The 24277-nt window shown below is 40.8% G+C and overlaps 1 protein-coding gene across 8 annotated transcripts in view; it reads right to left on the bottom strand.

Moving 5' to 3' along the window:
- The window catches only part of TMEM200A (transmembrane protein 200A), a 273341-nt gene that overhangs the window by 198988 nt on the left and 50076 nt on the right, over positions 1-24277 (bottom strand). The gene's annotated exons all lie outside the window — the stretch shown is intronic.

Here is a 24277-nt window from a genome sequence, read left to right as displayed (position 1 = left end):
GTTAAAATTACAAGCCAACAGAATCATTTTTATCAGCATAGTAAATCAACCTCATAGTTCCACTAGGGTTATCTAATCTCCAGAAATTTACAGACACGCCATACAAATGTAGGCTGATGTTCAATACATTCAGTGGAAAAATAAAAATGCCTACAAAAGTATTGATTTATTTTCCTGTTTTTAAGTAAAAGCCAACCATGGTCTTCAAAACTTTTTATGGCACTCTGTAGTGTGTTGTCAAGCTTCCTGAGCTTTAATTTTATCATACATGATGTTATTACCATAACAAAAATACTAGAACCTGTGTATAACCAGCCTGTTGGAAAATCTTCCTTGATCAACAACGTGGGCTACATCAAGTGTGTGGTTGGGGGAATCAAGTAATTTTCTTTCATGTATGGCCAGCCTTAAGCCCCGTACACATGGGCCGAATGTCGGACGGCACCAGCTAGTTCAATAGAAACCGGCCGACATTCGGCCCATGTGTACAAAGTGAGGAAATCTGTCACCAGGGACAACAGAACTAGGGTTTCTTCTAGACTTCCTCTGTATTCCTGCTCTGGTGACAACCCAGCACTGTCACTACCACTAATAATACTAAACATGACAAAATGAAGGGGTAAAAAAAATGTGCTTCTATATTTTAAGGCTGCCATACATGGCTCAAATGTCTTCTGATTCCTGCTAAATTAGTCAAAAGGTAAGCTTTAAATGCCACTGTTGACAACACTCAGCTCAGCAAAATCAAATTATTAATTCGACATTTGCCAAAGAAGTAGGGTGGAAAATTGCTGGCCTATTAACAGTGACTTCTTCCAATTAGAAGCAGCTGCTGTTTGTGTACTCTGATAGTCATGGATGCCAGCTGTCAGAATATAATATCCGGTAGGGGAGATTCACCCATCTGGGCTGTTTCAGCCTGTAAGCTGAACAAAAGAAATCTATGCGTGTATGGCCACCCTTACTGGGCACTCTGATAAGGGATGAGTCCCTGTTCTGAGGATTTATTCCAGTTCTGTGAACTATGCAAAAAAATATTATACACTTCTATTAAGGAATAATCCATGTGAGAACGCACCCCAGTCCATTGCAGAGGCTCATTTCCATGGGATTTCAAGCTTACTACGCATGGTGACATCACTCTTCCCCCACTGGAAGCATTGGGAACCTGGACAGAGGTATTTTTGTTCTTTGCTTTTTTCTTAAATGCTTTTGCATGTGATCAGATTTTGTCGGATGTTGGGATATTATGAGGGCAGACTGTTATTTTCATTGAAGGTCTGCTTTAACTGCTTAAGGACCAGCCTCATTTTGGATTTTAGGTGTTTACATGTTTAAAACAGTTTTTTTGCTAGAAAATTACTTAGAACCCCCAAACATTATATATGTTTTTTTTTCTAACACCCTAGAGAATTAAATGGCGGTTGTTGCAATACTTTTTTTTGCACCGTATTTTTGGGAAAAAAATCAATTTTTTGAATTAAAAAATAAGACAACAGTAAAGTTAGACCAATTTTTTTTTATATTGTGAAATATAATGTTAATCCAAGTAAATTGATACCCAACATGTCACGCTTCAAAATTGCGCCCGCTCGTGGAATGGCGTCAAACTTTTACCCTCAAAAATCTCCATAGGCGATGTTTAAAAAGTTCTACAGGTTGCATGTTTTGTGCTACAGAGGAGGTCTAGGGCTAGAATTATTGCTCTAGCTCTACCGGTCGCGGCGATACCTCACATGTGTGGTTCGACCACCGTTTTCATATGCGGGCGCTACTCACGTATGCGTTCGCTTTTGCGCGCGAGCTCGTCGGGATAGGGGTTTTTAAAAAAAAAAAATATTTTTATTATTTATTTTACATTATTTTATTTATTTTTACACTGTTTAAAAAAAAAAATTGTGTCACTTTTATTCCTCTTACAAGGAATTTAAACATCCCTTGTAATAGAAAAAAGCATGACAGGACCTCTTAAATATGAGATCTGGGGTCAAAAAGACCCCAGATCTCATATTTACACTAAAATGCAATAAAAAAAAAAAAAAAATAATTTAAAAAAATTACATTGAAAAAAATATGCCTTTAAGAGGCACAGGCGGAAGTGACGTTTTGACGTCGCTTCCGCCCAGCAGTGTCATGGAGACGAGTGGGCGCCATCTTAGCCTCACTCGTCTCCAGGCACAGCACTGAGCAGGACGCGATCGCCTCCACCGCTACCGACGGCTCTGGTAAGCGGCGGAGGGCACTGGATCGCGGCAGGAGGGGAGGCCCCTCTCCCGACACCGCTAAAAGTGATCTCACGGCGAATCCGCCGCAGGGACCACTTTTATGAGAAAGCCGACCGCCGCACGAAAACGGGGATACCGGGGTTATGGCAGCTAGCTAGCGATATCTGCTGGCAAAGTTTGGACGTACATCGGCGTGTGGCGGTCGGCAAGTGGTTAAGCAGAGACCAAATGACCAACACATTGGTCACATGACCAGTCACTAGATTCATGGTGACAGACATTTCTCATCTTCTTCCATGTCCATTTTTAAGCTAAACATTCTCACTGGGATGTTTAAAGTTCAGTTAGGATTCATTTTGAATAGACGGTTCACTTTTAGACCACACATGGCCAAACTGGTTCAGTTTAGTTACGGATTGGCTCATTTCAATTAATAAATTGTGCTTAGAAATAAAATGGCAAAACAGAGACACAACTGTCAAATAGGCAAGCCATAATTATCAAGCACAAAAATAATCAAACAATAACAATAGTAAAGCTAAACATGAACCTCAGTCAAAGTTCCGATATAAATAATCACCTGAATTTTGCTAAGCCCCACCTTTCCCCCCAACTTCTATATACTTTCATCATATATCCTGTAATCATGGATATTTTGAGTGTCAAAAATGGCATTAGCAATTATACAGTATCTGGTTAAACAGCAGAGAACAAAACCAGATAAAAATATCCAACCAGACCTTGTCTACTATGTTCAGATCCCAGCCTGGTCATCATAATATCCTGAAAAACTAGCTAGTACTGAACAAGGACAAGGAAAAGTAGAGCAAAGTAAGGTTTTGAGAGGAAAAATGCTGCTTTCTCAAGCTGTGAAAATAGGCAAGCTTGTTCCAGAAAAGGGGGGGAGAGATGCGTGGAATGCCAAATAAGCGAAATCAGATTTAAGCAATCCAGAACACTTACTATCTATAAAAGTTTGATGTCAATATCTAAAATGTAATTAACTACAAGTTCTCTTTTGTTTTTGCTCCCATGAAAGCTAATGTCTTAATTCTCTGCTTTGTTTTAGCAATTTTGTTCTGCCCATGAGCTTGAAATACTGCATGTCTACCTAATTATGCTAACAGATCCTAATATTTATGGAAATCTAAAGTATATTAATCCCTTGACTTAGCTACCAGGCTACATCTAGGAAGACCAAAACGCAGTAGCGACTATATTCTAACATGCATTTTGTAGACTGTAATATGACAGGACCGACGGCAAAAGCTAGCACACACTCTCTGTCTAGCATATATTAATTCAACTGTTAACATAAATCATGTCAACATATCAACAGTGAAAAGCCCTTTACATTTCAAATACAAATATAACAAGCCAACATAAATGATCAGAGAACCACATGCATATCATAATAAATGAGGTGAGGAACAAATTAACATTCTTCAACTATTTATAAAGTCATAACCGCTCTAAGAATGAGGGTTTTGACCTCCCTTTTATGAGAACATGATGTATATCAATGGGAATATAAGCTTTTTAAATTGTACTGAATGAAAGGAGTTGTAAAGTCTCATGGTTTTTCACCTTAATGCATTCTATGCATTAAAGTGAGAAATCTTCTGTGCTGCAGCTGCCCCCCAGAGCCCCCTTTTACTTACCTGAACCTGATCATTCCAGCGAGCACAAGCCCAGCATCTCCAGCCGCTGTCTTGGGTCCTCATTGGATAGATTGATAGTAGCAGGAGCCATTGGCTCCCGCTGCTGTCAAACAAATCCAGTGACATAGGAGTCGGGGTGGGGCCAAGTCACGCTGTCTGTGTCAATGGACGGAGCAGCAGGACTCAGGAGCATGCCCGTATGGGTGTCCCCATGGAAATCGGCTATTCGTGGGGGCACTCGCCAAAGAGGAGGAGCCATGACCGCTGCCGCTGGACCCAAGATAGGAGGATTGGGGCCGCTGTAAGCAAGACCCTTGCACAGAAGAAGTAAGTATACGTGTTTGGTATTTAAAAAATAAAAAAAATGAACCTTTACAATCACTTTAAGGTAAAATGAAATGGAATTAAGCCTTTTGTGAAAGCTTTTTTTAACTGTTTATTTACACATGCACCCCACCAAGAGAACACAGTGATTATTGCTAGTGGCTATAACAGCTGCTAGCAATAATCACATGTAAAATCCAACAGGCTGGTTGTACCCAAGTTGAGCGATCGATCAACTTGATATGTTCAGCCTGCCCATACATGGTTTGAATCTCAGCCAGTTCTTGCTGAACCGGCCGAGGTTCGAACCATCTATGGCAGGCTTTTCCCTTCCTGTAATACTACTGCTTACATTAACCCTTGTGGTAACCATTACCCTCACATTATCCTTTCATGTAACCCTAACATTAACCCTTACACAAACCCACCATAAAACCCGAACACTTATGCTAACTCAACCTGTAACTATAATATTATCTTTCCCTGGTGTAAACCTAACCTCTTGCTTGCATAGTCACCTCTTCTACACCAAATTCCCCAGCACTAAAGACCAAACCTTCCAAAAGATACTGGTGCTGAAGTTCTGATGCTAAAGTATGCTGCTTTCTTTACAACAATATGTATTTCAATCAGATAAATATATTAACAAGGTCAGTTTGGGCATAGGGATGCCTGTGATTAGTGAAACTAGATTTCTGAATGGAGTAGGAGGACCTTTCAATCATCCTCCCATCCTCCAGTCTCAGGTTCTGTTTCATTCATCAAAGCTTTAGTATGGCTTCTATGAATGGATGAGCTAGGTGGAAAGGGTGGGCATAATCAAGTGCTCTTGATGACAGCCTGTGATAGCCCATTAGTTCTGTTAACCCCTGCTGCACCAGAAGGTTTCAGTGGTGGGGAGGGTGCAGAATGGAGGAAGAATTTCACTAGGGCCTTTTCTTACTATGTTATGTGCCTTGTGCTGGTTTTTCTGTTTGAAATTGGCGCTGCACAATAAGTTCACTAAATTTCAATTTCTCTTGCTTAGCCACTGCTTGGCCCCTCACTATTCTGTTTAGCTGCCTGGAGCCCTAAGAAATACAAAGTACCTTGGGATATACAAGACAAGTGACTCTCACCCTTCTTTCTTAAAATGGTTCTAAAGCCTCAAGGTTTTTTACCTTAAAGCGGAGTTCCAAATGGAACTTCGGCTTTAAGGGAAGATGACCCCCTGACATGCCATATTTGGCATGTAATTTTTTTGGGGGGGAGTGGATACTCTATTTTTAGAGGGTTCCAGCTCCCACTTCCTCCCAGAGCACCGTGGCACCGGAAGGGAGATCACCTCTCCCCCCTCCCTCTCGGCAATCATATCCCAGGTGATTGTCCGGACAATCGAGACTCGCCGCTTCACAGCCGGGCGCCCACAGTGACAATGCCAGCTCCGCAGAGAGGAGGGGGAGATGAGTGGGGCTTTGTTCCCCCACATCGCTGGACCCTGGGACAGGTAAATGTCTAATTATTGAAAGTCAGCAGCTGCAGTATTTGTAGCTGCTGTCTTTTAATTTTTTTTTATAAGCGGAACTCTGATTTAATGCCGTCTATGCATTCATGTAAAAAAACTTCTGTTCTGCAGGAGCCCCCCCCCCTTATTTTAACCTGAGCCCAATCTGATCCAGCGACATGCACGAAAGCAGCGGCTCTTGCCACTGTCTCCCTCCTCATTGGGCAGATTAATAGCAGCCGCAGTCATTGGCTCCCAATACTGTCAATCAAATGCTGTGACGAGGGGGCCGAGGAGGGGCAGAGTCGCCCATTCTGTGTCAATAGACACAGGCTGGGTGGCTCGGGAGTGAGCATGCACGGGTAACCCCATGGAAAGTGGCTTTCCATGAGGGCATTCCCCGAAGAGGAAAGGCCTGGCTCATCAGTGGGGGACCCCAGAAAAGGAAGATCGGGACTGCTCTCTGCAAAACCCTTGCACAGAGCAGGTAAGTGTAACATATTTGTTATTTTGATTTTACAAAAAAAAAGCGAAAGTTTAATGTTTTCCTTTAATGCATTGCTGTGAGCCTGAAAAGCCAATTGCCAGGCACAAGGGCTATCAACTATGATTAGAGAATCCTTAGTCCTGTGTAAGCGAGTAACATTTAAGCAAACAGGTTGCTTTTCCCTGCATGGGTTAAGAGCATTTTATATTTAAGCTTTTCCCTGCATGGGTTAAGAGCATTTTATATTTAAGTCCTTAGCCTGTAAACCGATTATATTTTTTTAAATATGATCAACATGCATCATGTAAAGAAAAAAGGCTAAGGCTCTGACTGCTGCTTAACAAAGAGAATAAACATATTGATAGTTGATGTTCTTGTTAGAAAAGTTTTAAATGTTTATTGTTTGACTATTAGAAAAACTATTAGAAAAACAATAACCCTGAGACTGATTTTTAAGATGACTTCTGAGCACATTGTTGTATTAACTTGCTATATCGTTTGCTTTAACTAACTCCATAGTGAGTTGTAGGATGATTAGGCTTAACCATATATGGTAAAACAAGACTGTACAGGAAACACTAATTAGCCAAATAAAGTACCATTTTGTACCAGGCACGCTATCTGTGTTTCCTCAGCCAATAGAAACGTTATCCCTATATTATTGTAGGTATTAGGAGGGGGGATGTACATCTCTTTGTGTGATTCTTACTGCATCTTTTGGCTTGTAAGCATCATCCATTTGTGTGACACATCTGAAATAAATTGTCTGCTTTTCAATACATCTGGAGTTAGACTGATCACAAGAGAAGAGTAATCCTAACATTTATGGTCCTTCTAGAGCCGGAACCAACAAGTGCATTTCGGGTCAGATGGTCCCGACAAAAACTTTGGTGAGTATTGGACTTGAAAGCTCACTGAGAATTAAAAGTCCCCCCACTCAACGTTAGTGGTGAAATAGGGGCGGGGGCCTGAGAGCCAGACCCATCCTGTGTCACTATTGAGCAGTAGTGACACAGGATGAAATTTTGGAAGCCAGGTCATTACCAAAATATTATTCAGCACAAGTAGCAGAACTTGTAGCACTGACAAGAGCATGCATACTATCAAAAGGAAATCCATAGAGATAGATCATACAGTCCTCACTGATATGCAGCTCTACATGTCTACATGACATCTACATGTCACCTGATTGAAAACCGGTATTGCCAAAATCCTTACTTAGGTATGCAGCAGTATTGACACATGGAGTAACACATGTCAAACAGGGGGATGACTGAGATGTTAAATAAGGTATGTGCAGCCTATGGCTTCACTAACTACTAAAAAAAACTTTTTGCTCTCAATGGATTATATGTGCGAGATACAATGCTCAAGGAGGCATAAGACCATGGAAAGGGAAGTTCCCCACACCGCAATATCCATTCCAACACATTTGCATGGATTTTATTGAATTGGACAAATGTGAAAGGAAGAAATATTGTTTGCTAATCATAGACACCCTGACCAAATGGGTGGAGAATTCCTGACAGGAAGTGCAGATGCACAGACAGTGATAATGGACCCTATTTTGTAAATAAAACTATACAACATTTGACGGAAGTGATGGGAATTCAAGTGAAATACCATTGTGCCTATCATTCCCAATCAGCTGGATTGGTGGAAAGACATAATGGCATTCTAAAAAGCAAACTGAGGAAAGCTATGGAAGAAGCAGGTAAAAATTGGATGTACTGCCTACTAGTAGCTGTGACCAGTATGCATATCACACCCACAAAAGAAGGTTTAAGCCCATTTGAAATGATACATGGAAGGCCATATAAGATACTCTTACAACCAAATGAAACACCTACTGAGGAGTCTGAGCACACACTAGCAGAATACATGTCCAGGCTGTTAAGACAAAGACGTACTAATGATTTTTGTTCTGTCCTAGAAGGTCCAATTCAAGAAGATGAAAAGGTACATGTGGGAGATTGGGTCTTAACAAAAAGTAATAAGAAAAAGCAGTGGTACTCCCCAAGGTGGGATGGGCCTTTCAAAGTCCTCCTAACTACGCCTACTGCGATAAGGATTGCAGAGAGGTCTACCTGGATTCACCAGTCCCACTGCAAAAAGGTTTTACAGGCAGAGTAGGGCCAGATGGCTGCAAGAGGTTCAGAAAATCTGGCTACAAAGGGAGGTCTCACACAAGGTGGGACTTGTCTCAAACCGGTGAAGTCTCCCTCCCCTTCCAACTCCCCTATCCTATCCGCTGGAACTCTGTAGCTGGTTAGGATGAAAGGGACAGTAATTATCCTTGGGTTACTGATGACTAGGAGAGGCATCCATAAGAGGGGGTAGACATTTTCGGAAGAGTAGAGGAACCTTTGGGTTGGGAAAGAACAGGAAAAACATTGAATCTAACTTTTATAGAGGGAATAACTAGCACTATACTGGTAGACTTCTGTCAGATTGCAGATTGTGGGGATACAACTGGGGCTAGAGGAATTCTATGAGCAGATAAATACATTTGCTGGCTCTGGAATAGGGCAGGATGTCAAGCATGGAATCAGGCCCTGTCGACCAGTGTATTAAGATTGGGGGTATAAACTAACAGGGCCTAAAAAGAGTGGAATAAAGGAAAGACTCATAATTACAGAAACCAGACAACAGGAAAAAGGTATTTTATGGCAGTGTAGACGTGACACTATTTCCCTTTAAATTAAAAAATATATATATACGTAAAATATTAGGCGAGGTATGCCTCAAATAAAATGAACTGTGATACACCCTCTGTCTGTTGGTCTCAAAATGTGTTTGTGTTTGAAAAAAACAAATAAAAATATATATAAGTGCCAAACATCTAAACAAATGCAACTACTTTATGTATTAAACCTCTGATGCAGTAAATCACTTTTGTGTAGCACCCCCTTGGGGCAAGAATTAAAAATAACCTTTACAAGTGATAGTGTTACACCCCCTTTCGATGAATATCAGAGTGTGTGTGTTGAAGGTGCTGAACTTCAGATAGGGTGTCCAACTGGTGTGCTACACCCTCTGGAGTCCGCAAACTAAAATCTATGATTTACAATATCTGAAACTGTAGAAATGCAGTGATCTAATACCTAGTTGGCAAAGTGATAAATATGGATGTCTGCTGTATCAAAAATCTGGTATGTGAATAAAAATCCAATTATGCCAATAGATAAACTTAAAGCAGAAGTAAAAAAAAAAAAAAAGTGTTCAGTGCTTCATCAAAATTTGGTGCTGATTATCCTTTCAAGTGACAGTGGTGCCAGGTGATATTATCCTGGTTGATAATGAGATTGCACTCACCAGATGACATTACCCCCCAGGGGTGTTATGCCTTCACAGTGTGAGCCACTCTGCAGCCCTCTGGAGTTCTGCTCGGCAATCTGAGAAAAAAAAATGTCAAATAGGGGAAAGAGTAATGCCCATAGTGTGATATTGTTTAAAAAGGCTTTATTTAATAAAAAAGTTTAGGAGATATACTCACATTTACAACATTTTTGACATACAAAAAGATAAAACAAGAGCCGGCGCTGTGTAAACAACAATAGCCGCTCAGACCAGAAGTGATGCCATACTAAAATAGAAGTTCTGAGTAAAACTATAAGATTTACTAACCTGACAGTAGAAGATATCATAGCTTTGGAGACAGGATACCAAGAAAAAAAAATGAGTGGTTAGAATGGTTGAGGTACACGGTTAAAACTTAAAAAAAAAAAGAAAACTGTTTAGTTTGTGCCAGAGCAAGACTACATTTAGCAACTATTCCTTTTCCTCCAGATCACAATACAGATCCAGAAGGTTTAAAATGTGTGTTTTGCGACTGTATAATAAGAGCTATAAACCTGAAACAAATTCTACCTGTCACACATTGAGTTTGTTGTTTCCCCTAGTACAGAGACCTCAGATACCTCCAGCAGTTACTGCTTATCTGGTCAACTTTACTTGTTTTGCACTCCAAGGGAACAGTAGAGGGGTGGATCTTGATTCACTACCCGATGACTACTGTGTGGAGAGTATTAACATGGGCAATGGTGACTGAGTTGAACATGACATTCAGAGAGCTGATGTATGGTGGATGTGTGGGGATAAGAAACTGTGAGCTAGGATACTGGCCAATGCCCGAGGGGATTGAGCTATGGTCCAGCTGGCTATGCCCCTGAGGATCCTGTCAGAACACCCGTGGACTAAGATTTATCAACGGTATTGGAGGGACACCTCTCCCATGGGGTCATTTGACTCTCAGATCTACATAGATGAGATTGGGGTTCCCCGCGGGGTGTCGGATGAGTTTAAGGCCAGGAATCAGGTGACAGCTGGGTTTGAGTCTCTTTTCTGGTGGGTGACTATAATTAAAAATGTTGACTGGATTAACTATATATACTATAACCAACAACGATTTGTAAACTATACTAGGGATGCTGTGAAGGGCCTAGCAGAACAGTTGGCCACCACATCTCTAATGGCATGACAGAACCGAATGGCCTTAGATATGGTCCTAGTTGAAAGAGGAGGGGTATGCAAAATGTTTGGTAGCATGTATTGCACCTTTATCGCTAACAATACAGCTCCTGGAGGGACCGCGACCAGAGCCTTGGAAGGACTGACTGCTCTATTGAATGAATTAGCGGAAAACTCAGGTAATACCGATCCATTTACAAACTGGCTTGAAGGATGGTTCGGTAAGTGGACTGGACTTATCACATCATGTTTGATCTCAATTGCTGTGACTTTGGTCTTTTTGATCACTTGTGGATGCTGCTGCATTCCCTGTATTCAAGGACTTTCACAAAAATTGATTGAAACCGCAGTCTCAAGAATGATGTATCAAGCCCTTCCTACCTCTGAGGAGACCTATGTGGACATCGAAGCTCAACTTAATGACATACAGACTGAAAGTGCATAACACTGGGACTATCATCGAAACGTGTTGAGATAAAATAGTCACATAAGAGGAGGGAATGTTAGAAAAGTTGTAAATGTTTATTGTGTGACTATTAGAAAAACTATTAGAAAAACAATAACCCTGAGACTGATTTTTAAGATGACTTCTGAGCACATTGTTGTATTAACTTGTTATATCGTTTGCTTTAACTAACTCCATAGTAAGTTGTAGGATGATTAGGCTTAATCATATATGGTAAAACAAGACTGTATAGGAAACATTAATTAGACAAATAAAGTACCATTTTGTACCAGACACGCTATCTGTGTTTCCTCAGCCAATAGAAACGTTATCCCTATATTATTGTAGGTATTAGGAGGGGGGATGTACATCTCTTTGTGTGATTCTTACTGCATCTTTTGGCTTGTAAGCATCATCCATTTGTGTGACACATTTGAAATAAATTGTCTGCTTTTCAATACATCTGGAGTTCGACTGATCACAAGAGAAGAGTAATCCTAACAGTTCTATATTTACCTAGCAAAATATTTTTCTTAAGTCTCTTTCACACAGGCAGACATGCAGCAATTTAGTCACACATTTGGGGCTCTTACACAGCCTGCCAATGCGCTAGGTGATTAAAACCATGGCAGGCAGACTGGACAGTAAACAAATGAGCATTAGCGTTGCTTCACTGTCATGCCAAGAATTATACGGCATGTTGTTTTCTCAAGATTTTGCAACCTGCCTATTGAATTTTAAAGAAAAAGGTGCACCGAACATCTAACAAATGTGAGCTTTTTTAAACCCTTTCACACTGAACACCGCCCACAGCTCATTTTAGCGGTGCTTTACCGGCACTGTGCGGGTGGAGCGGGGCACTTTAAACACCAAAGAGGGGGTGAACAAGGGGTTAAAAGAGACAGAAAAGTGCTGCTGCCAAAGCAATTTGCAGGCGCTTCAGCAGCGCTGCCTATTGATTTTAATGGCAAAGATGCTGCTTGCAGGACTTTTTTTCCCGTTCTGCAACCACATCTGCCCAAGTGTGAAAGCATTCGGGCTTTCACACTGGGGAGGCTTGGGAGGTGCTTTACAGGCACTATTTTTTGTGCTAAAATGCCTGAAAAGCTCCTCTGTGTAAGCAGCCTTAATTATTCAGCATGCGTTTTTGAAGCTCTTATGCCCCGTACACATGATCGGACATTTATCGGACATTCCAACAACAAAATCCATGGATTTTTACCGACGGATGTTGGCTCAAACTTGTCTTGCATACACACGATCACACAAAGTTGTCAGAAAATCCGATCATTCTAAACGCATTGATGTAAAACACGTACGTCGGGACTTTAAACGGGGCAGTAGCTAATAGCTTTTGTCTCTTAATTTATTCTGAGCATGCGTGGCACTTTGTGCGTCGGATTTGTGTACACACGATCGGAATTTCTGACAATGGATTTTGTTGTCGGAAAATTTTATAGCAAGCTCTCAAACTTTGTGTGTCGGAAATTCAGATGGAAAATGTGTGATGACCCACACACGGTCGGAATTTCTGACAACAAGGTCCTATCACACATTTTCCGTCGGAAAATCCGACCGTGTGTACAGGGCATTACAGTTCAACTTCCAATCTGAAAACCAGAGGTGGTGTTTGGGCAGCATTTATTATTAATGTAAAACATGTAAAATGCATCTTGATTGTGGCCTAATGCTTTAGCAGAGTTAACCCGTGTTTGTCATTTTGATGCACCAATAGGCCTATGTCAAACTGGCTTGATCCTGACAACATGGTGACAACATACCAGTGACAGATAGCTTAGTCTTATCTCCACTATGAAAGAATAAAGAGACTTAAGGAAGTTCTGGGTTGCACTTAATAAACAAATCCTGAAAAAAATACATTTACAACCTGTCTATACTGTCACCTATCCGTTACACCTGCATTGTCCCCACAATTAATACTAATTCCCTTTATTCTTCTGCATGCCATTTTCAGATAAAGACAGCTGTTTCATGTTGCCTGATTACACAGCTCCCCAACTAACACATATTGGAGAGAAATTATAATTTTATTGAAAAGATAATTGTCATAAAAACTATATATAATGTTGCACTTCTTATTTGGCTGATTCAATGTTTTTCATGCCAGTAGCCATAAAACAACTAAAAAGTGCTACGCTACATTAATATAATCTAAATCATCAATACCACAAACAACAAACAGAATGTAATACATATATCAATTGTGATTGCAATATATTACCATAATGTAAACTTATAAACTCAATTGAATATATACATGTGCGTAAAAAGTATAAATCCAAAAGTCCATTGTGCTTGTGAGAGGGTTCCACCACTGCTGTAACACTGTAAATGTTAAGCACAGATTGTAAATTTCAGGCAGCGCAATTCCAGACAGCGCCTTGATTAGAAGTACAAAATGTTCCACATTCACTAATGTGACCAATCTTCAATGAATAGTACCAACAATCACTCTCCGCCCTCACCTTAATGACTGGATCTAGTAAAAGGTCACCATGCGCTTTCCCCTTTAAGGGGTCCTATTGGCTAATGACGGTTTTCAAGTACTTCCTCCAAATTGGTGGTGGAATTCAATTACATATTAAAAATATGCCAAACCTCACACTTCCAGATGTCAAATCTTGCTATGTCTCACATCAATCTACTGTCAATCTCAAACATAACAACCATATAAATAATATAATTTGATAAATACCCAAATATAAATGACAAATCAGATCTAATCCAAAATGCTGAAAATTAACAGCTAGTGGCGATATATATATATATATATATATATATATATATATATATATATATATATATATATATATATATTCTGCATTTAGCATAGACTATATATTCAGTGTTTGCTCGATATTCAGGCAGTGTATTAATATATATATATATATACACACACACACACACACACAGTCTTACATATATATATATATATATATATATATATACATACTCTGCATCCAGTGTAGCCTATATCTATGGTGCATTCGGTGGTGTACTGTATATATATATATACACACACACACACACACACAGTCTTACACATAAATATATATATATATAAATATATATAAATATATATACACATACTCTGCATCCAGTGTAGCCTATATCTACATTCTGCATTCGGTGGTGTACTGTTTCTAATACATGTCAGGCGGTGTGTACAGTTTCTTCTACACTTCTGGTAGTATAGACAGTATACAATACAGTACAGCCGTAGTATAGTTTCTAATACAGTCCAGGTGGTGTATACAGTATCTAATACAGTGTGTGCAGTTTCTACTACACTTCTGGTGGTGTACACGGTATACAATACAGTGCAGCCATTGTATAGTTTCTAATACAGTGCAGGCGGTGTACACAGTATCTAATACAGTGTGTACAGTTTCTACTACTTTTCTGGTTTTGTACACAGTATACAATACAGTGCAGCCATTGTATAGTTTCTAATACAGTGCAGGAGGTATACACAGTATCTAATACAGTGTGTACAGTTTCTACTACTTTTCTGGTGGCGTACACAGTATACAATACAGTGCAGCCATTGTACAGTTTCTAATACAGTGCAGGCAGTGTACACAGTATCTAATACAGTGTGTACAGTTTCTACTACACTTCTGGTGGTATACACAGTACACAATACAGTGCAGCAGTAGTACAGTTTCTAATACAGTGCAGGCAGTGTACACAGTATCTAACACAGTGTGTACAGTTTCTAATACACTTCAGGCGGTGTACACAGTATCTAATAGAGTGTGTACAGTTTCTACTACACTTCTGGTGGTGTACACAGTACACAATACAGTGCAGCCGTAGTATATTTTCTAATACAATGCAGGCGGTGTACACAGTATCTATACTGTGTGTACAGTTTCTACTACTTTTCTGATGGTGTACACAGTATCTAATACAGTGTGTACAGTTTCTACTACACTTCTGGTGGTGTACAAAATACAGAGCAGCCATTGTACAGTTTCTAATACAGTACAGGCGGTGTACATAGTATCTAATACAGTTTCTACTACAGTTCTGGTGGTGTACACAGTATAAAATACAGTGCAGCCATTGTACAGTTTCTAATACTGTGCAGGCGGTGTACACAGTATTTAATACAGTGTGTACAGTTTCTAATACACTTCAGGTGGTGTACACAGTATCTAATACAGTGTGTATACAGTTTCTACTACACTTCTGGTGGTGTACACAGTGCACAATACAGTGCAGCCGTAGTATAGTTTCTAATACAGTGCAGGCGGTGTATACAGTATCTAATATAGTGTGTACAATTTCTACTACACTTCTGGTAGTGTAAACAGTATCTAATACAGAGTGTACAGTTTCTTCTACACTTCTGGTGGTGCACACAGTACACAATACAGTGCAGCTGTTGTACAGTTTCTATTACAGTGCAGGCAGTGTACACAGTATCTAATATAATGTGTACAGTTTCTAATACACTTCAGGCGGTGTACACAGTATCTAATACAGTGTAGTGTGGTGTTGCAAAACAAAAAATACATCATGTCCTGAAAGCCACCAAGGAGAGGTAGACGCTCACAGGCCACTAAAAGAGGGCAAGCAGCCTCTGTGTTTATAGTCAACAGTGGTGGTCGTGGACATGCTGCATCCTCTGCAGGTGGCCCTGGTTGCATGCTTGTCCTTTTTTTTCTGCTACTGGTGGTGTTATTGAGCCACAACATGCAGAAAAGTTGGTGGAGTGGATAACAAAGCCATCCTCATCCTCTGTCACCGAGGCTATACCTACTATACCTCCAGTCCTCTCAAAAACCTGCACTGAGAGGAATGAAGGTATAGGTGTCCCAAGTACTTGCAGCCAATCTGCTAGCAGTACACCACCAATTGATTTTAGCAGGCAAATTTCCCTACCCCAGTTGCTGAGCTCATATTGCTAGCACTGCAATTGCTGCCTTTTCAGCTGGTAGACTCTGCCCCCTTTCGTGAATTTGTGGAATGTGCTGTACCTTAGTGGTAGGTTCCAAAACGCCATTTCTTTTCACTGAAGGCCATTCTGGCTCTCTACCGGCATTTGGAAGGCAATGTTTTGGCCTCGTTGGACAGGGCGGTCAGCAGTAAGGTTCATATTACTGCTGACTCATGGTTCAGCAGACACAGGCAGGGATGTTACCTTTCCTTCACGGTGCACTGGGTAACTCTGCTGGCAGCTGGGAAGGATGCAGGACAGGGTTCAGTATTGTTGGAGCTTGTTCCGCCACCATGCCTCCAAAATGCTAGTGGTGATTCTGCCACAGCTCTCTCCTCCACCCCCTCCTCTTTTTCTTCCTCTTTGGCCTCATCTGCAGATTTGTCCTCTGAACCAGCGGTGCTCTGTAAGCGTTCAAGGGGCTATGCAAGCAGTCAAGCTAAAAGATGCCATGCGGTGCTTGAGTTGGTCTGCCTAGGGGACAGCAGCCACACTGGGACAGAGATTCTGTCAGCTCTGCAGGGGCAGGCTCAGAGGTGGTTGATGCCATGCAAGCTTCAGCCAGGAATGGCTGTATGTGACAATGGCATCAACCTTCTCTTCTCCCTCCGACAGGGACACTTGACCCATGTTCCATGTTTGGCACACTTTCTGAATTAGGTGGTGCAGCGGTTCTTAAGCAGGTACCCAGACTTACAGGATCTCCTGAGGCAGGCCAGAAAAGTCTGTGGTCATACAATGCCAGTGCTCGGCTAGCTAACAGGGAATGCCAGTGCTCGTCTGGCTGACAGGGCTCAAAGGGAATGCAACCTGCCCACCAACCACCTCATTTGTGACATGCCCACCAGGTGGAACTCAACATTGGCAATTCTGCAGCACCTGCACACACAGCAGAGGGCCATCAATGAGTACCTGTGCGAGTATGGCACCAAGACAGGGGAGCTTGGCTTTATTTCACCACACCAGTGGCCACTGATTGAGGATGCATGCACTGTCCTGTCACCATTTGAGGAGGCCACAAGGATGGTGAGCAGGGACAATGCATAAATCAGTAACACTGTCCCTCTAGTCTTCCTGCTGGAGCACACGCTTCATGGAATCATGGACAGGGCACTTAAGGCAGAAAATCGGGAGGAAGAGAAGGACTTCCTTTCCTCTCAAGGCCCTCTTTATCCAGATACATTCTTGCAGGCCCGCCAAACACACAGGAAGAAGAGGAGGAGGATTGTGTCAGCATGGATGTAGAGGATAACATTCAGCAGCAGTCGTCAAGGCATGGTTTTCAGTCTCCAGAAACCCAAGGAGTTGTATGTGGCTGGGAGGAGGTAGTTACTGATCATGTGATCCTTAGTGACCCAGAGGACTCAGAATCGAATGCCTCTGCAAACTTACGCTGCATGGTCTCCCTGAGTCTGCAAAGCCTGCGAAAGGACCCTAGGATTCGTGGTATCAAGGAGAGGGATTATTACTGGCTGGCAACTCTTCTTGATCCACATTACAAGGATAAGGTTGCAGAACTCATCCTGCCTTCCCAGAGGGAGCAGAGGATGGAACATCTTTAGGAGGCCTTGAAGAAAGGTTTGTGCAACGCATTTCCAGACCCTGGGAGGTTACCATTTCCTGGTGCTAGAAAACGTGTTGCTGAGGCTTCCTTCAGTCAGAGGAAGAGCGGTGGAGAAGGTGGCCGTCTGACTGATGCCTTTAAACAATTTTTCAGTCCTCAGCGCAGAGGTCTGATCAGTTCAAGCAACCATCACCAGCGTCTGCATTATATGGTGAAGGAATATCTAGATGCAAGAGCAGACTTGGAGACCTTTCCAGCAGAGCATCCACTGGGTCTTGAGGATGGACCACTGGCCAGAACTAGCTCAATATGCAATTGAGCTACTGGCCTGTCCTGCATTCAGCGTGCTTTCTGAACGCACATTCAGGGCTGCTAGAAGGTTTGTAATGTATCAAAGAGTGCGCCTGTCCACAGACTCCGTTAATAGGCTCACATTCATAAAAATGAATCAGTCTTGGATCAGCAGCTATCAAGCACCTGATGCTGATGTAACTGATTGAATTTTCTATGGATGAGGGATCCCTTGAAGACTGCCTATGCTGAGTATCCTATTCCTACTTAATCTTGATGATGCTAGCTTCTAACAATATTTTTGGTTTAGGGCACCACCACCACCACCCAAGGCCCAATTTTTTTAATGGGGGCATGTAATTACAATTTTTGATCTAATATTTCACAGCAGGTCCCTGAGCCCCAACAAGAGTATCTGTGAGAGGTTACAGTGTTGTGGCACCACCACCACCCAAGGCCCAATTTTTCTGCCCCTGTTTAACAGGGGCATGTAATTACAATTTTTGATATAATATTTCACAGCAGGGCCTGTTCCTGCACCCAATAAGAGTATCTGTGAGGGGTTACAGTGTTGTGGCACCACCACCACCACCAATACCCCAAAACCCAGTTTTTCTGCCACTGTTTAACAGGGGCATGCAATTACAATTTTTCATATAATATTTCACAGCAGGGCCTGTTCCTACGCCCAACAAGAGTATCTGTGAGGAGTTACAGTGTTGTGGCACCACCACCACCCAAGCCCAATTTTTCTGCGTTCAGTGTTCTGGTACCACTAACACCTAAGGCCCAATTTTCTGCAGAGTATATAGGGCAAGTCATATAGTATATATACTGCAGTTTAGAGTATATAGTGCCTGGGGGCCTGGGGGACCCCCATGCCATTTTTTTTAAAAAGTTTGGTGTGGTGTTCCCCTTAATACCCATACCAGACATGAAGGGGACATTCACATCATTTTTTTTGGAGCATTTTTGGTATTTTTATCTATATTTTCAGGATCCGACAATACATTAAAGCCGGAAGCAGTTTTAAATGACATTATTTCCTTTAGAAATTTAATTTTACTGTGGCACTGTTATAAACATGGGAAAGATGCACTACTTTACAGGCATATTAAGAACACCCCCCAGGCACGATATTTAAAGGAATATTTCATTTTTATTGTTTCACTTTAAGCATTATTAAAATCACTGCTCCCGAAAAAACTGAAGTTTTTTTTTTTAAGTTTTTTTTTTTAAAAATGTGCATTGAAATATGTCCCCTGGGGCAGGACTCGAGCCCCCAAACACTTTTTATGGCAATAACTTGCATATAAGCCTTTAAAATTAGCACTTTTGATTTTTCATGTTTGCGTCCCATAGACTTTAACGGTGTTCACGCAAATTTTTTGCCTGCTCGCATGTTCTGCTGCAAACCGAACCGGGGGGTGTTTGGCTCATCCCTAGTGAAGACTAAGAGCCCTTTCACACTGAGCCGCCTAGGGCATCAGCGGTAAAGCGGCGCAATATTTAGCACCTCTTTACCATCGTTTTAGCTGCGATATTCGGCCACTAGTGGGGCAGTTTTAACCCCCCCACTAGCGCCCGAAAAGGGGTTAAATCTGCAGTATCGCAGCGCTGCCCCATTGATTGCAATAGGGAGGAGCGTTGGAGGTGCGGTGAGTTCACCACTCCTTCACCGTTCCAAAGAAGCTGCTAGCAGGACTTTTTCTGATGCCCTGCCAGCGCACCACTACAGTGTGAAAGGAGACGCTTTTTTCAGGCGCTATGCAGGTGGTATTTTTAATGCTGTAGCGCCTGAAAGAAAAGTGTGAAAGGGGTCTTATGAGTCACTCTTTACACTGTGATGTTCTTAGCAGTGTTGCAGTTATTTGGGACTGTTTTGACGCTTTGAGCTATGTGGAACTGATTTAATATTTATAATAATTAGTATATATGCACTATATGACTTATGTATGATCTGTATTGTTGCGTTGCACATTTTCTTATTTTATTAGCATATACCTCTAAATCTCACTTTCATTTTCTTGTAATCTCCAAAGGCATGGAGTAAGGGTAGCACATTTAATCAAGGTTCTATTGCTTTGCACAGTAGTGCTTGTTGTTATCCTATCAATAAACAGAAAGCAAAGGGAAGACCTTATACATTTGCTACTACTCCTTTATTTTCCAATCACAGGAATACTAAAGAAGTAGAATTTCAGATGACATTTTCCCTACACGGTAAACTTACATTGTAGCTGGCCATAGCTGGGTAGAATTTTGAACGAAAATTCTCAGGAAAAGAATGTTCTAAGAAAGTTCATTCATTTTTTTTAATCGTTAGGGGCTCAAAACAATGTTTATTTTTGACTGCAGTGACAAGAAAATTAAAAGGAGCAGGATTAGAAATTTGTTCTTTCAAGAAAATTTTTTAACAGTGTATGTGGTTTTCATTCAGTAAGGTCCATTCATTCCAAAATCAAATACTAAAGGCAAACAAAATATTTTGAACAACATTTGAATGTTCTGAGAATTTTCATACAAATTTTCCAAAGACTTTTTTTGTATAATTTGCCATTAAGGGGACATGGCAGGGTTGTCCTATGCCTACATACTTTTGCCAATAGATGTCCGTCGTTCCAATCTCAAAAAGTTGGAAGGTATGGGTAAAAACAAGTATTTTTAAATTTTATTTATCTGGGTACAAAAAAGGAGGTAACATGTTTTAAGAATATTGTTATCCTTTAAAGCTGATGGTCATTGTATAACTTACCCACAGTCATCTGAAACATGTTAGCTTGTTTGAGTTTATGTTCCCCCATGTATAAAATACACCATGCAAAGAATAAAATAAAACAAAGCTATTATTATGAATAAAAAGTAGCAGTGAGATCCCTGCACAGAACAGTAAAAATCCTAACAAGATCTATATGTCTTTATGTCAAATTAACATTAGTAATAGTAGCCATTGGGGTATCTGAATATTCACAACAATATAATACAATTTTCCATAGGGGCTGGTATAATTATAATGTCAATTGCAATGACATGCATAATAATCTCTATACTCCAAACAAATACAATATCTTAATAAATACTAAACCATATAGAGCATAATTTTAGTCTTGTGGGATATACTGGAGTTTGTGCCATAGCACATTTGGGGAAAAAACTCTTATTTGTCTCAGTACTGTTTAATAGTACTGCTGATCTCTCAATATTAAAAACATTTGTAGTTTAGACACCAGAAACAATGGGGTTGATTTACAGGCAAATCCACTTTGCACTACAAGTGCACTTGGAAGTGCAGTCGCTGTAGATCCGAGGGGAAGATCTGAAATGAGGGGAAGCTCTGTTGATTTTATCATCCAATCATGTGCAAGCAAAAATGCTGCTCTTTATTTTCCTTGCGCGTCCCCCTCAGATCTACAGCGACTGCACTTTCAAGTGCACTTGTAGTGCAAAGTGGATTTGCCTTTAGTAAATGAACCCCAATGTGCTTTGTTTTTTCAGAAAACCTAAAAATTAAGTCCACACTTCCTTATAAACTGTGATTTATGTTTTTCACAAAAGAAAATAGTAATGAATGAAATTTAATACAGTAATCAAAAAGATAGAAACTGTCTTTGTGGCAGATATTTAGAGACCTACAATGATAACTAAATGTCTACACTTGATTTGTATATTAAAGATTACAGAGCATACACTAAGGGAGAGATTTACTAAAACTGGAGCACTCAGAATCTAGTGCAGCTGTGCATGGTAGGCAATCAGCTTCTGCGTGTTCAATTAACCCCTTCCTGAGGACCATACCCATATATGCGGTCTCACGGAAGTGGGTCTTTTTCCATGGGGGCGTATATATGCATATCTCTCTTTCTGCTGCAAGAGCACCACAGAGAGTGCTCCCAGCACAGAGACTGTGCTCTCACCGAGAGCCCCGGGTTTCGTACTAATGTTCGGGACCCAGGACACCCAGTTCTGGGTCAAGTGATCGCTGTGATAGCCTGTGATTTGCTATCACAATGGTTAGTCACTGTGAACCCACGCCTGTGTTTGCTTCCTCTTCCTTGCAGATGAAACTGTAAATAAAAAAAAAGTGTGTAACAAATAAATTAAATAAAAAATAAAATATAAAGAAATAAAGAAAAAAATAACAAGATCAAGGTTTCCCAGGGTTAGTGTTAGGGTCAAGGTTGGGGGTCAAAGGTCACGGTCAGCATATTTTGGGAAGAATAAAAAAAAAAAAAAAAAAATGTAATTAGTATCAGCATCAGTTAGTATCAGAGTGTTTTAGGCAGGATAAAAAAAAATGCAAAATGCACACCATTGCTTTTTGGCTGTACTACGTGTACAAACAACAACTAACATAGACATATGTGGTATCACTGTTATCATAAGGAGTAGGAGAATCTATTTTGGGTTTTTCTTAGGTAGTAAAATTATGGTAATAGCAAGACATATGCAGCTACATTTTTTTTACTATTTTGGGCCAGTTTTCCTTTGATAATAAAAACAAATCAGGAGGTATCCATTGCCATTTAGCACCAAAAAAAGCCCAATATGTCCTGAAAAAACAAGGTATAATCCACCTGGATAAAGTAGTTGTGATGATATGTACAGTTTTACTAACACGTCAAAGTTGCAAAATTGTGCTTAGGCAACAACATTTGTTTTACCCTTAGGTAGGAAGGGGTTAAGCTTTGGCAATAAAACCTAGACGCTGACTGTTTTTATTGCAGAGCTACACCAGATTTTGTACTCTCCAGTTTTAGTTAATCTCTCTGTTAAAGTTGAACATGCGCAGGAACCGCACCGCGTTCTGGTGTGAACCAGCCCTAAAATTAAAAGGAAAGAAAGTCATGGGTCAGAATTTTTCTGTGAATGATCTACAGAATATTTATTTTTATTTTTTTTTTCCAGACTTTGATTAACTTTCTGTCAGCATGTCTGGGTTTGTTAGGACTACACAACACCTTCCTCTCTTCTCCACAATGAGAGGAGATGTTTTGTAGTCCACACACATTGCAGAGAACAATGCTAACTAATAACAGTACAGAGACAGAGAGTACAGAAAGTCATCAGCTCACAAGATTTATGGCTGGATAAACACACAGACAGACAGACAGATAAAATAATATACTTTCATTGGTATATTTAACAGACCAAAAGGAAGCAAATGAGAAATTTATTTTCCATACACTTTGATCTTGTCATTTGTTCTATAATACGCATTGTGGTCATACTGTACAATATTACATTGTATTAAGGAAATAATCAGAACTAAACCAGGGAATTTCACATGATTGCATGGTGTAGATAGTCACTTGCAGTTTAGCAGCTGTAATCTAAACATGGGGAAGCGTTGCTTCCTAAATGTAAACTTTGACTGTTTTGTTAGAAACCAGGTGGGCTCAAGGATACTTTTATTTTATTTTTTATTTTTTTATTTTTAGGTTAGATGACATTCTTTGTATTGAAAGTAGAGCTAAAATCAGGAATGCTCATCTATTCTCCCATAAAGAAAAAAGCTACGATTGGCATGTGATAAGCGCTACTCCACCATGCAGATGGGCAAATAGATACCAGAGTTCATAAAGTCCATGAGAAGTCGGATGTTGTATATGAAGTGGGAAGACAGGATGTACAGCTGGAGGATGGTCAGGAGAAATGCAGTCACCAGCAGCTCCTCAAAGAAGTTGGGGATCCCTCATGAACATGCAAAGAGAATCAAAAGGGCGCCGGGTCAGCAAACGGTAAAAGCAACAAGTTTATTCCAATGAACACTTTCAAATCACAGGGTTCTGTCTGCATGGTTGATATGTGAGGCAGGCAGACAGCACAGGATAGGATGGACTGTAAAGCGATGAGCCGCTGAGCCCAAAAAAATCGGGACCCGCTGAGGACGATGGAAGCCAGTGGCGTCCCCGTTCCGAGGCCCCTAGCCGCCAGCTTCCATCATTTTCAGCTGGTCCCAGTTTTTGGGTTTTAGTGGCTCATCACTTTACGATCCATCTCATCCGGTCGGTGCTCTCTGCCTGCCTCGCACATCAGCCGTGCACACAGAACCCTGTGATTTTACATGTAAGTGTTCCTTGGCATAAACTGGTTTCTTTTACCCTTTGCTGACCTGGGGCCCTTTTGATTCTCTTGTTATCTATTCTCCAACTGCGTGATCACTGGTGTCAGACAGTGTTGATGGGGGAATCCCTCCAGCAGTATAACATCAACCAAACTTAGGAAAAAAGGGAATGAGCTTCCAGAAAAAAATGCAGGAAGTATAGGGGCACCAGAAAAAAAAAAGAGGACAGGTAGTAGGAATTTCATGAGTGCTACCGAAGTAAGTAGGTCCTGATATGGAGGGAGTAATGACCAGCCT

Source organism: Aquarana catesbeiana, linkage group LG04 (assembly GCF_042186555.1).
Source record: "Aquarana catesbeiana isolate 2022-GZ linkage group LG04, ASM4218655v1, whole genome shotgun sequence".
Lineage (NCBI taxonomy): Eukaryota > Metazoa > Chordata > Amphibia > Anura > Ranidae > Aquarana > Aquarana catesbeiana.
Note: the sequence above shows the minus strand (reverse complement) of the source record. Positions and strands in the feature narration are given on the sequence as shown.